The sequence below is a fragment of the Mesocricetus auratus genome, unplaced genomic scaffold, assembly GCF_017639785.1.
Source record: "Mesocricetus auratus isolate SY011 unplaced genomic scaffold, BCM_Maur_2.0 Super-Scaffold_100006, whole genome shotgun sequence".
NCBI classification, from domain to species: Eukaryota; Metazoa; Chordata; class Mammalia; order Rodentia; family Cricetidae; genus Mesocricetus; species Mesocricetus auratus.
In genome coordinates this window covers 12,111,498-12,124,032 of record NW_024429190.1, presented here as the reverse complement: position 1 = coordinate 12,124,032, position 12,535 = coordinate 12,111,498, and the positions used below count along the sequence as shown (strand labels likewise).

At 48.9% G+C, this 12,535-nt stretch overlaps 1 protein-coding gene and 1 long non-coding RNA gene across 2 annotated transcripts in view; one reads left to right on the top strand and one right to left on the bottom strand.

Moving 5' to 3' along the window:
• Positions 1-6,286: 6,286 nt before the first annotated feature.
• The window catches only part of Gal3st1 (galactose-3-O-sulfotransferase 1), a 21,331-nt gene continuing 15,082 nt past the window's right edge, over positions 6,287-12,535 (top strand). Inside the window, exon 1 of the mRNA XM_005068918.4 lies at positions 6,287-6,429. The gene's annotated coding sequence lies outside the window, so the exon portion shown is untranslated. The remainder of the gene's footprint in view (positions 6,430-12,535) is intronic.
• Positions 11,327-12,535, bottom strand: part of LOC121140777 — a 2,262-nt gene continuing 1,053 nt past the window's right edge. The window contains exon 4 of the long non-coding RNA XR_005877683.1: positions 11,327-12,226. This is a non-coding gene — a long non-coding RNA (uncharacterized LOC121140777). The remainder of the gene's footprint in view (positions 12,227-12,535) is intronic.

Sequence of the window (12,535 nt, the reverse complement as noted above, 5' to 3'; positions counted from 1 at the left end):
AAATTCTAACCATGCAATGTCTGGGATCCTCTCATGATCTGGACTCTTCCAGAGTGCTTGGGTCACTTCTAAAGCTCTGACCTCTGCAGCACACTGCTTGTCTTCTAGGCTCTGGCTCTACTTTGCTGCTGCTGTTAGTGGTGGTCATCCATGGTACTGGCATCTCCAAAACTGCTGTACTATAGCCTTGTTTTTGTTTGTTTTACTTTTGTTTTTTCAAGGCAGGCTTTTTTTTGTGTATACCAGGCTGTCCTAGAACTCACAGGGATCCACCTGCCTTTGCCTTCTGAATGCTAGAACTAAAGGCGTGTTCCTTGACCACCCAGCTCTGGTCTTCTGAGTCATTGCTAATTTCTTAGCTTCAGCTAACCAGAACAAGTTGTCCCTGGAGTGCAAAGGTTTCTCTTCAATGTTGCTGGTCCTTAGTTATTCATGGCTGACTCCAGCTCCAGCTGACCAGAATTACAGAATCTCAATTCAAAATAGCAAATAGCCCTGATAGAGTCTATCTTAGGGTCTCTACTGCTGTGAAGTGACACCATGACCACAGCAGCTCTTTTAAAGGAAAACATTTAATTGGGGTGGCAGCTTAAAGTTCAGAGGTTCAGTCCATTGTCATGGCAGAGAGTATGGTAGTACTCAGACATGGTGCTGGAGAAGTAGCTGTGGCTTCTACATCTTGTAGGCAAACACTTGAGTGATAATCCTGAGCATAGGAGACCTCAAGCCACACCTAATAGTGCTATTCCCTATGAGTTTATGGGGACCAATTAGATTCAGACTACCACAGTTTCTATTACTGTGAAAAGACACCATGACCACAGCAACTATTATAAAGGACAACATTTAATTGGGTGGCTTACAGTTTCAGAGGTTTAGTCCATTATCATCTTGGTGGGACATGGTGGCATGCAGGCAGACATGGTGCTGGAGAAAGAGTTTAGAGGAGATGGAGCTGCATCGTGATCCTGTAGGCAACAGGAAGTGTTCTATTTCACTGGGTGTTGCTTGAGCATATATGAGCCCACAAAGCCCACCTCTAGAGTGACATACTTCCTTCAACAAGGCCACACCTCCTGATAGTGCCACTCCCTTTGGGGGTTATTTTCTTTCAAACCACATTCCACTCCCTGGTCCCCAAAGACTTGCAGCCATATTGTAATGCAAAAATGCATTCAGTCCAGCTTTGAAAGTCCCCATTGTCTTAACAGTTTCAAACTTACAAGTCTAAAATTCAAAGTCTCTTCCGAAATTCATGTAATCTCTTAATTGTAATCCCTTGTAAAATAAAAAAAAAGCAGATTAAGTACTTCTAACATCTAATGGCACAGGATATACATTACCATTCTAAAACATAAGGAAGGAAATACTGGATCCAAGCAAGACTGAAAACCAGCTGGGCAAACTCCATACTCTGCATCTCCATGTCTGATGTCAAGCGTGCTCTTCAGAACTCCAGCTCCTTTCAGCTTTGTTGACTCCAACACACTTCTCTCTCTTGGACTGTTTCCACTCCCTGTTAACAGCTCTCCTAGGCAGGTGTCCCACAGCTCTGACATCTACAATGTCTTAGATCTCCAAGGCGATCCAGATTACACAGCTTCACACAAAGACCTCTTTTTTCTTTCTTTTTTTTTTTTTTCCAGACAGGGTTTCTCTGTGACTTTGGAGCTGTCCTGGAACTAGCTCTTGTAGACTAGGCTGGTCTCTAACTAGCAGAGATCCGCCTGCCTCTGCCTCCCAAGTACTGAGATTATACGCATGCACCACTACCGCCCAGCCACAAGGACCTCTTCAGGTTTCCATGCAGGGACACCCCTGACACATGCCTGACTGAAGTGGGTTTCCATAGTCTCTGATGCAAATTCCAACATCTTTTCTGTGCTTAACTCCAGAACCATGTGACCCAAGCTGCCAAGTGATGCTGCTTACTGGGGCTGGAACATGGCCCACTTGTTCAATTGCTTCTTTCCCAGTTTTCTGGTTTTGATGGTTTCCTTCCCTGCCTAAGCCTGTCTGTCCTGAAACTGGATCTGTAGCCCAGGCTGGCCTCAAACCCAGAGATCTTCCAGCTTCTGCCTCCAAGTGCATCATCACACCTGCTTTAAGATTTCCAGTAATTCCTTTTCACAAGTTAGAAATTCAGCTGGGTGGGATCTTGCCCTGAGGTCACCACTACCTTTATTCTGCTTCTTATCTATTTACTCCCTGAACACAGAATTTAGCTCCATTCCACTTCCTGGTGCTCCTTTTCTCCCCAATCTGTACATTTTGTGTTTTACCTTGCTCAGCTTGCTCCTTTTCATTATAAATATTTATAAGCACAAGCAACCACACAATGGAGTATATACTAGGTTGTTTTGAGATTTCCTCTGCCAACGGAATTAGTCCAAATCTCTTCATTTTAGCCTCAGGTAGACTTTTCAGACAAGGGCAAAAAGCCGCCACTTCAAAATGTCACAAGAGTGGTCTCTAAGCCACATACTAATCTTCTCTTGAAACCTCTTGATCCAGGCACCCACTGTTCAAATCACACTCAGTACCACTGTCTTCCATGCTCCTCCTAGGATGGCCCATTAAGCAACTCTTAAAGTGCTCAACTGCAGGTGCTGGAGAGATGGTTCCGTGGTTAAGAGCACTGACTACTCATTCAGAGGACCCAGGTTCAATTCCCAGCACCCACATGGTAGCTTACAACCATCAATAGCTCCAGTTCTAGGGGACCTAACACCCTCACACAGATATACATGCAGGCAAAACACCAATGCACATAAAATAAAAATAAATACATTTAAGAAGTGCTCAATTGCTTTCTAACCCACAGTCCCAAGGTCCATAATCCTTCAAATGAAAGCATGGTAAGACCTGTTCGTCTGGAACCTCAAGCTCACTCCTGCTTGATCCAGAAAGCCTTATTCCTCTCTCTCCAAATCCCACCACCCTCTCAGAGACTCTCCAAGAAAGAAAAGGGCCAACAAGCTCAGTTTTACATTCTTGGTGGCTGCAGCTGCTTCCCTAAAGTTGCCAGCAGCCTAAGTCCCCACCTAAAGTGCTCAGCTTTCGACCATACTGGTGGCAAATGCATCAGCACCCCTTGCCTACAGGCCACATAAGCTCCCTGCTTTACTTTGGGCATGTGATTTCCCTGTCCTTGATCTCTAGAGGTGGAAGGATCACCTGGGAATTGCTTTGTTCAAACAAACATGTTATTTTACTTTTTCAATTCAGCTTGATCTGGCTTATTTTGTCAGAGGAGAAACCCATTATCTAGATACAGAAAACTTATTAAAGCCTATCATGGCTACACCCCAGTCCCTAGTAGCAACTTCTTTTTTAGGGTTTCTATTACTACGAAGAGACACCATAACTACAGCAACTCTTATAAAGGACGACATTTAATTGGGTGGCTTACAGTTCAGCGTTTAGTCCATTATCACCCTGGTGGCATGCAGAGAGACGTGCTGGAGAAGCTGCATCTTGCTCCTGCAGGCAGCAGGAAGTGATCTGCCTCACTGTGTGTGGCTTGAGCATATTTGAGACATCAAAGCCCACCTCCACAGTGACACACTTCCTCCAGCAAGGCCATACATCCTAATGGCTTCCTTTGGGGACTTTTTTTTTTTTCAAATCACCAGAGTCTTTAAATTCTTTAAAACTTCACAAGGCAGGCCTCCATCTACACTGCTCTCAACATTTGTTGCTGTTGTTGTTTTGAGATAGGGTTTCTCTATAAAACAGTCCTGGATTGTCCTGAAACTCACTCTGTAGCCTTAAACTCACAGAGATCCGCCTGCCGCTGCCTCCTGAGTGCTGGGATTAAAGGTGTGTGCCACCACAACCTGGCTTGTTCTTAACATTTTTATCCTTGAAGCTCCTCAAAAACTTCCCATTGAGCTCTCAACACTCAATGGGTTTTCTAGTCCAAAATTCCAAAGTCCTTCCATAGCCCTCCCCAAAACATGGTCAGGTCTGTCACAGCAATACTCCATCTTAGCACCAACTTGCCTTAGGGTTTCTATTGCTGCAACGAAACACCATGACCAAAAAGCAAGTTAAGCAAGTTGGGGAGAAAAGGGTTTATTTGGTTTACACTTTCATATTGCTGTTCATTATTGAAGGAAGTCCGGGCAGGAACCTGGAGGCAGGAGCTGATGCAGAGGCCGTGGAGGGTGCTGCTCACTGGCTTGCTTCCCCTGGCTTGCTCAGCCTGCTTCTTTAGAACCCAGAACCATCAGCCCAGGGATGGCACCAGCCACTATGGGCTGGGCCCTCTCATATTGATCACTAATTGGGAAAATGTCTTATAGCTGGATCTCATGGAGGCATTTTCTCAACTGAGGCTCCTTCCTCTCTGATGACTCTAGTTGTGTCAAGTTGACATATTGTTGTGCCCAAATTCTGAATCCCAAAATCACCAAGAGGCCCATTTCAATGCAAAAGCAAAGAGTCTTTTATTGTAGATGTTTAACCAGCTAACCCCATTAGCTCAGGCCTTTCACCCATTCACCACAGCGAATGGCTGGAGAAAGACCCTGAGAAATCGCTAGGCGGGGATGTCATAGAGCAGCATAAGGGGAGTGTCTAGGGGTACACAACAGTCTCAGGACTGGTGCACTTCTAGTCTTGGACAGCCTGCCCTGTGTTGATTGGTCAACTGGTTGTTATGGCCCATAGGCCCTCCCAGGGTGGTTGCTATGCTCTGCACGTCACTGTTGTGCACTTGTCCATAAAACACACCCAGAGCTATAAATCACAGCCCCACCAGCTAACTTCTGATTGGTTTTTTGCCACGAGGAGGGCATCTGACCTCCTAGTGACCAGGACAGGAGTGGCAAGGTCATGCAAGCACATGGTAGCCTGTCATGGCTGCTAAGACAGGAGGGAGGGGGTGAGGGGCACGCACTGGTCACTTCATTACTCCAACATGAAACCAGCCCGTACAGATGGTGAGAGGTGAGGGATGAGGCCTAAGTGTAGGGATAGCATCCATCCAGGTGTGGCCCCTGCTGGGATCCCAACTCACAATCTTTGTGAGCCTGCCTTACAGGGCCCCACTTCCCCTCACTCCAACTACTTCTGCTGCTGGCCCTTACCTGGAACTGTCCATGCACCAGCCTGCCCAGGATGCCCTTCCCAAACCCACTCCCCAGAGGCTGTGATGTCCTAAGTGGGGTGGACTGGGCTCTGCCCTCCTTGAAGCTGAAGACCTGATGGCCGGCCTGCCTGTTTTGTACTGCACCCACCCTGAGGAAGGCGTGCGTTTTAGCAGGTTGTGGCTCGTGGACCCAAGAACCCAGGGTCCTCCAAACTGATGGTCTCTCATATACGTGGGCTGAGAGGGCTCTGTCTGATGCCAGCCAGCCCTGGCATGGCAGTTGGGGGAGGCAGGAAGCTGTGACTTTTGGAGTCACAGCATGCAGCCCAGGAGATGACTCAGGCCTGCTTGGGTATATGTGTATCTAGGGCCCACATGGACAAAGGCAAGCCCATCAGATATGGAAGAATGCCTGGCAGCCAGGCTGATGTGGAATTTTCCCCATTCCAGAGTTGCCTAGAAATGTCGGGGGCAGTGGGGCTCTGACGTGGCCCATGCTTCACTGGATGGCCAGCTGGTTTTGTACTGCCCTCAACCGGGGCTAACCCCAGACTAGCTCTCATCCTTGGTTCTACTTTGGGATGAAGGACAGCCTGAACCTAGACAGGCACCCACTTCCTTCTTGCCCAGCCCTCCTTGTGATGGGCATCATCCAAAGGGAAGTTAGTGAACCGGTTAAGTGACAGGACCCTTTGGAGCCAAGCCCCTTCCCTGAGTCGGCCCAGGGATCCTGGCTCTTCTTCATCTGTTTTCCTTGGGTACCAAAAACGTGTTCCTGGCTTCCACAGAGGGAGCTAGGAAGACCTATGTTCCACTGGATCCCGAGGAGTAGTGCTCTCAATAAAAGGCTGGCAGCTAGTCCTGCCGCCTTTTCCCTGAGCCCAGTCTCCCCCTACCCGACACTACCACCAAGCCCCAGGCACCCTCTATTCCCTTCTGGGGCTGGCGGCAGGACAATGGTCCCCTTGGCCCATCGGAGACAAATGGGCCTTGTTGAGCGGGCGGCGGGGGCGCGATATTGCGCCCCAGGGAGTTGAATACCGCTTCTGTGCCTCTCGGGCAGGCGCGCAGGGGACAGGAGGGGGGGGGAGGGGGCAGTGGCGCCCATTGGCCGTGGCGCCAGGGGCTGGGCCAGGCTGCTGGCCTCACCTGGCCGAGAGTGGCAAGAGCGGGTGCGGCAGCCGCTGCGGCGGCGGGGCGGGGGCATGGACCAGGCCTGGCAGAGCGCAGGGCCCCGGCGAGTGCGCCCCGCCGCCCGGTGAGCGGCCCGGCGGCGGCGACGGCGGGGGCCGGGGCGACCCCTGTCACCCCAACCCAAGGAGAACCGGGCCAAGGTATGTCGGGAGGTCCAGCACTCACGGTGGTTGTGCCCTGCCTCAGTCTACTACCTGAGCACCCGCCTATGCTACTTCAGACAAACTGGGATCGCTTGCTCGCCCAACGAGGGGTTTAAGATTGCTGCAGAGCCGCTTCACCAGCACTGTGTCCTGCAGGCTCAGGCTGGTTGCTCGCCCTGCTCTGGGTGTCCCCCCACCTCCGCACGCACACCCCGACCCCTGAAAGTGGGATGGGTGCGGCTTGAGAAGGCTGGTTGCTCGCCCTGCTGAAACTGAGTCCAACAATGATTAATCCTCTTGGACACCGTGGCCTGAGCCCTAGTAGAGAAGGAGGGGCAGAGATCTCTCCTTACCTGCCTTTCCCAGGAGGGACTGTCAAAGCAGAGACTGGGGCCGTGGGCAATGACACACTCTTGTGCTTGGGGAAGACCCCTCGAATACGTCCCTCTGGGGAGATGAGGCCACTAAGGTGAGACAGATAGGACAGGAAAGCTCCTATGTGCAATTGCACAGTTTCGGAGTCCTGGGCCAGTGCTCCATAAAGAGTTCTGCAGGTTGGTCTACTACTCCCTTAGTGAAAGGCCAGCGCAGAGTACTGTGGGGCCCCTCCTTCTTCCCGAGCTGTCTATAGTGACAGGTACACAGCTGGCTGCAGCAATCCACACTAGGAAGGGCAGCAGGTCTGACACCTGACACCCGAGGTTACTGTGGTGATGGTGAGGGTGCCATGGAAATCTTCTAAGAGGTGTGGAGGCCACCCAATCAGAACGCAACCTTTCCCTCTTTGGGGAGGGTGACCTTAGGTTCAGAGGGTCCTGTGGGCAGCACAGCCACCCCTAACGTTCCCTGCACTTGCCCTACAAGGCACCCTTGCTACTTATCTGAGGGATGCGGAATTCCAGAACCAAGGAAGTCAGTTGCTTGGGGAAAATCAGTGACTACCTGAAGGTTGCCGTTCAGAAGTGGATGAGTTCACGACAAGCCACAGGAATTTTTTGTGATCCTCCTTTCAGAACTCCTGCCCTACTCAGGACTCCTCTGCCCAATCGGGGTCTTACTTCTTTGATCTTCCTGGGCTCTATCAACCCTCTTGCCTGACACTGGGGAGTGACCTTTTACCTCAGAAGCAGAAACAGCAGTGTTCCCAGCTGCTGCCTCGGGCTGCTTCATAGTCTGCCTCTTGCTTGGGAATAAATCTGCCTTAAGGGAGCTCCCTGTGGACATGGAGTGAGTGCCTGCCCCATTCGCACCTTTCCCTTCCCAGGTTCTGTGCTGACTTGCCATCCAGCAATGGACAGGTCTGTCTCCCACAGTGCCTCTCCCTGGGCTCCAGGGCACAGAATAAGCTGTCCTGTGCCAGAGGGCAGTGATCCGCCTCGGAGAATGGTCCATAAATAGTGGGACTCTGGACCCAGACTGTGGCTTGTGACACGTTTGGTTTTGTTCCGATGCTTTGTTTTTTCGGGACAGATTTTTCTCTGCATAGCCCTGGCAGTTTTGAAATTCATTCTGTAGAGAGGCTGGTCTCAGAATCAAAGATCTGCCTGCCTGCCTCCCAAGCACTAAAGGTGTGTGCCACCACCCCCCAGCCTGACAAGCTCCCTGCTTTGTTTTGACTTCATGAGAAATATGAATGACTCTAGAGAGGATGAAGCAGGATGGAGCTGAAGTGCCCCCAAGGGTCGCCAGACTGGATATCTCTGGGATCATCAAGTGGGAGCTCATAGAATTTTCCAAGAGTTACCTGCTTTCCCATAAGCAATCTCGGGGGCAGAGAAATTAGGCCCACAGTAGCACCCTGGCTTTCTGAGACACTGGGAAAGCCCTCCCTCTCTGCTATAATTTTGTTGGGTGTGGAATGTGAGTGTGGAGACAAGTTGGGTATAAAACATGGGAAACATAGGTCATTGGAAGGATCTAAGGGGCCCATGCTCATGACCAGATCCACTAAGGCAAGGACTCAGATGCCTCACACTTTTTGATCTTCCCAGTGAGGGAGAGCATGGTGGCACCTCTGTTAGGCAAGAGGGAGCCCCTTGTCAGACACCACCCTACTGGAGAGCCCTGGAGGCAGGCTGTACTGAGGGCACCCTGAGTGCAGGAACGGAGCAGTGTGCTTATCCTGGGTATTGTGTGTGGATCAGCAAGGCCTCTGTAAAACTCTCCTACCATGCCATGTGTTTATGCAAACAAATGCGTCTTCAGACTGTAAATTGTATGGCCGGGATATTATAAAGTACGGATTATTTACTGATGACTCCTCCATGCTCAGTCCTGGGAAAACATACGTATTTAGAGGACTAAGGTAGTGACTTGACTTTTGACTGGCATCTGTGACTTGCTACTTCACACTAGAGCTGCTTTGATGCTTGGACTTGCTACCAGGAAGGCTGCTGATTTTGCATGGGCAGGGGAGTGTCTCAAAAAGAGCTGTGAATATGTTTCAGGTTATGGCTTTGCCATGGTTACTGGGCCCATTTCTCCACCTGATAAATGGGGCTAGCATATAATACTGTTGGGTGTGTGTGTGTGTGTGTGTGTGTGTGTGTGTGTGTGTGTGATATGTAGGTCAGAGGGCAGCTTCCAGGAGTTGGCTCTCCCTCCACATGTGGGTTCTGGGGATCAAACTGAGGTGCAAGCACCTTTACCTGCTGAGCCATCTTACTGACCCATTATAAATTTTTTACTTTTTTCCAAAGTAATACAGTGTAGGGGGAAGCCTTTTCCTTGCCAGCCACTTTGGTTTTGCCCCACCAGTCGCCTGGGCTCTGCCGCGTTGCAGTCCCTAAATAACACATAATTAAGACACTGTATTAATTATGAAGCTGTTGGCTGTTTGCTTGGTTTCTTACTGGCTATCTCTGACTTAAGTATTTACCTCATAATTGTTAATCTAAGTATTTCTCTTACCGGAGAAAGGGTCCGGACCTTTTACTCCTCTGGAGGCTACATCATGACTCCCTGTGTTTCTCTTTCCCAGAATCCTCCTCGACTCCTAGTCCCACCTATCTTGCTTCCCTAATGGCCAACAGTGCTTTATTGACATATACACAGGACTTCCCCATCAATACAGACTATGGTAAAATGTGGATGCATATATAGTCACATTATATTTACCAAATCAAAATACATTATTGATGGTAGGTGACTCCATTCCCCATTTCTTGGGGAAGAACACTTTACATGTGGTATCATTTTAGACCCTTTAACCTAAGTACAAATGTACAGTTTTGCCCTTATGAATACATTCATTCTTTATAGTGTGTATTAAGGCAGCTCTTTTTACCTCTGGGCTCAATTTCCTTGTCTGTGGAATGAACATAAAAGGTCTATTTGGGTTGGTTTCTGCCTAGGGATGGTACTGTGCACAGTGCACTGAGTCTTTTTTTTTTTTTTTCAAGACAGGGTTTCTCTGTGGCTTTGGAGGCTGTCCTGGAACTAGCTCTTGTAGACCAGGCTGGCCTTGAACTCACAGAGATCCACCTGCCTCTGACTCCCAAGTGCTGGGATTGAAGGTGTGTGCCACCACCGCCCAGCTTGTCTGAGCCCTCTTATGTGATTAAAACTACCTCACAGATAGTTGGCTTTCAGCTTGAAAGTATTGGCCTCCCTGGACCACAGCTTCTGTGTGCTGACCCTGAGGAAATGTTTCTCAGGAGATTTGCCACACTGCTGCTGGTCCCTTCTTAATCACACCTCATTTCTCAGCCCTGGTTAACAAGCACCAATTGTCCTAGTAAAGCAAAGGCTTCATTCCCACAGATTCTTAATCTGAAATATCACGCGAACAACCCTGAGCTGGCTTTCATAAGCCAGGCCTCCATCGTTTTCATGCCTCCTAGCATTATCTTGTCTTCCAACTTCCCCAGACCTGCCAGACAATCTCAGGGCACTCTGTGGCTTTTCCAGCTCAAAGTTCCAAACTCTTCCACAATTCCCCCCCAAAAATGACATGGCCAGGTCTGGCACAGGGACACCGCTGTTTTCCAGCACCAATTTCTTTTCTAGTTAGGTTTCTGTTGCATGGACAAGAGCAACATGTGGAGGAAGGCTGTATTTTAGCTTCCCGGTTTCAGCTGGGAAGCTGACGCAGGAGCTCAGGTCAAGAGGGTTGACTCAGAGAACACTGTTCAGGGGCTCATTCCCAGGCCCACCCAATTAGACGAGCTGGACCCTCCCTACCTCATCCCCCTGTCCCTGTCCCCATCCCTCCTTACCTCATCCCCCACCAGACATGACCACAGATCAGTCAGGTGGAGGCCTCTTCCCAGGTGTGTCTAGGTTTGTGTCAGATTGACAATAGAAACTAACAGCCATGGTGTGGTGGCTTTAGTTCCGGTGGGAGGTAGAGGCATATGATCCCTATGAGTTCAAGGCCAGCCTGTCCTGTATAACAAATTCTAGACCACAGGGAGACTGTCAAAGACAAAAAAAATAGTTGGTACAGGGTCTGTGAACCTCTGGAAAGAAACCACAAAGACCAGTCCCTTAACTTCATTTGCTGTCATTATGTTCATGTTTCAATGACTCTGATTCAGTCACATGGGTCCCCTCAACCGCAAGGGAGGATGGGAATTAAAGCCTGTGTGACCATAGAGAAAAGAAAGCTATCTTTGGAAATTGGAGAGTCTCCTAAGACTTCCCCCTTCCGCCCCCTTCCCCTGCTGGGTCCTGGCTGCTGCAGCAAGCCTCAACCTATTTTCTCTACCACAGCTGTCTGCTTTCTCCCCCTAGGAGTCCTTACTCTGGGCAGATGTACCCTCTGTAATATGTATGGAACACATCAACTTAAAGTCTATTGTGATGTCCACAATTTATCAACAGACAGCGGGAAATCAAGCTGAAGACCAAGCATGCTGGCTGGCGAGATGGCTGCTGTGCCCAATCATGAGCCCCCAGAGGCACCAGGAGTCCGAGTTCATATGCAAAAGCAAAGAGACTTTATTGCAAGCTTGAGTTTGGGCCCTCTGTCAGCTCCAACACAGCAGTTGGATTAGGGAGAGCATTGACCTCAGCTATGCCAGGGTTTTTAAGGAGTAAAGGAGGGGCTGGGGGTAGGGGAATTCTGGATTCAGATGGGGGTTGAACTCCTGATTGGGCAGGAATGGGATAACAGAAGTCTTGTCAAACAAGTATTGGTACTAGCATTGCTGCAAGGAAGTTGGCAATCTATATAACAAGTTAGGTAAGCTATTTTTAGTGTTCTGGAGCATCTAGTACTTGTCTCAATTCTAGTTGATCCACCACAGGGTACAGTCTGTTTTTTCTGATTATTGCAAGGGTGAGGTCTAGTCCCAGTATTGTTAGTGTGCAGTCTGTCATGGCTGCACTGACGTTAAGATAGACCTCTTCATTCCCCTGCTTCATGTAACTAGAGAGGACACAATCATGGGTCCTGTGTGTCCATGGGCTCTAGAGGAAGAGACGGACCATCACACAGTACCCCTTTCCTGCGTTTAGGACTGTACCATGAATGCATGGAGTCAGCCCAGTGTTGTAGGCCCATCATGCAGATGCGGCAGCATAGTGAGTCTGCATGGTAAAGGTTTTACTTTAGCTGGGCTGTCTCACAATCTTGGACATGTAAGCCACAGGTTTCTCCCAAAGAGAATTTGTCTCAGCATTTTCAACCTGTTAAGGGGACAGGGATGATGTACTCTTCTCTGTAACTGCTTCCAGCTGAAACTGGGGTGTCAGTTGTCAGTTGGCTGGACTGGTTCACAGTAGCTTTCAGCAAGTCCAGAGCTCAGCAGTTTGCAGCCTACAGGTGCTCCCTGGATGGTGTCTGTTAAGTCTGTTGAGAGAAATATAGACTAAGGACAAAAGTTAAAATTTTAGGAACTTAAAAGAAAACCTTATATTTGGATTTTTTACTTATCCAGAGTCTATTTGACCTGTGACAGGTGGATTTAAGCCTTATGACCTTTTTGACTCCTTGAAGCGTACATAAATTTTTAGTTTTTTAAAGGATATGTAAGTTCTAGATATATTAGTGCTTTTATTGTACTGAAATCCATATTTGTAAAGAAAGCAGTTAACAAGTGTTTGTAAAACAGCTGGAACAGATTTACACCTTGGAGATACAGAAAAAGCTATGGCTTTG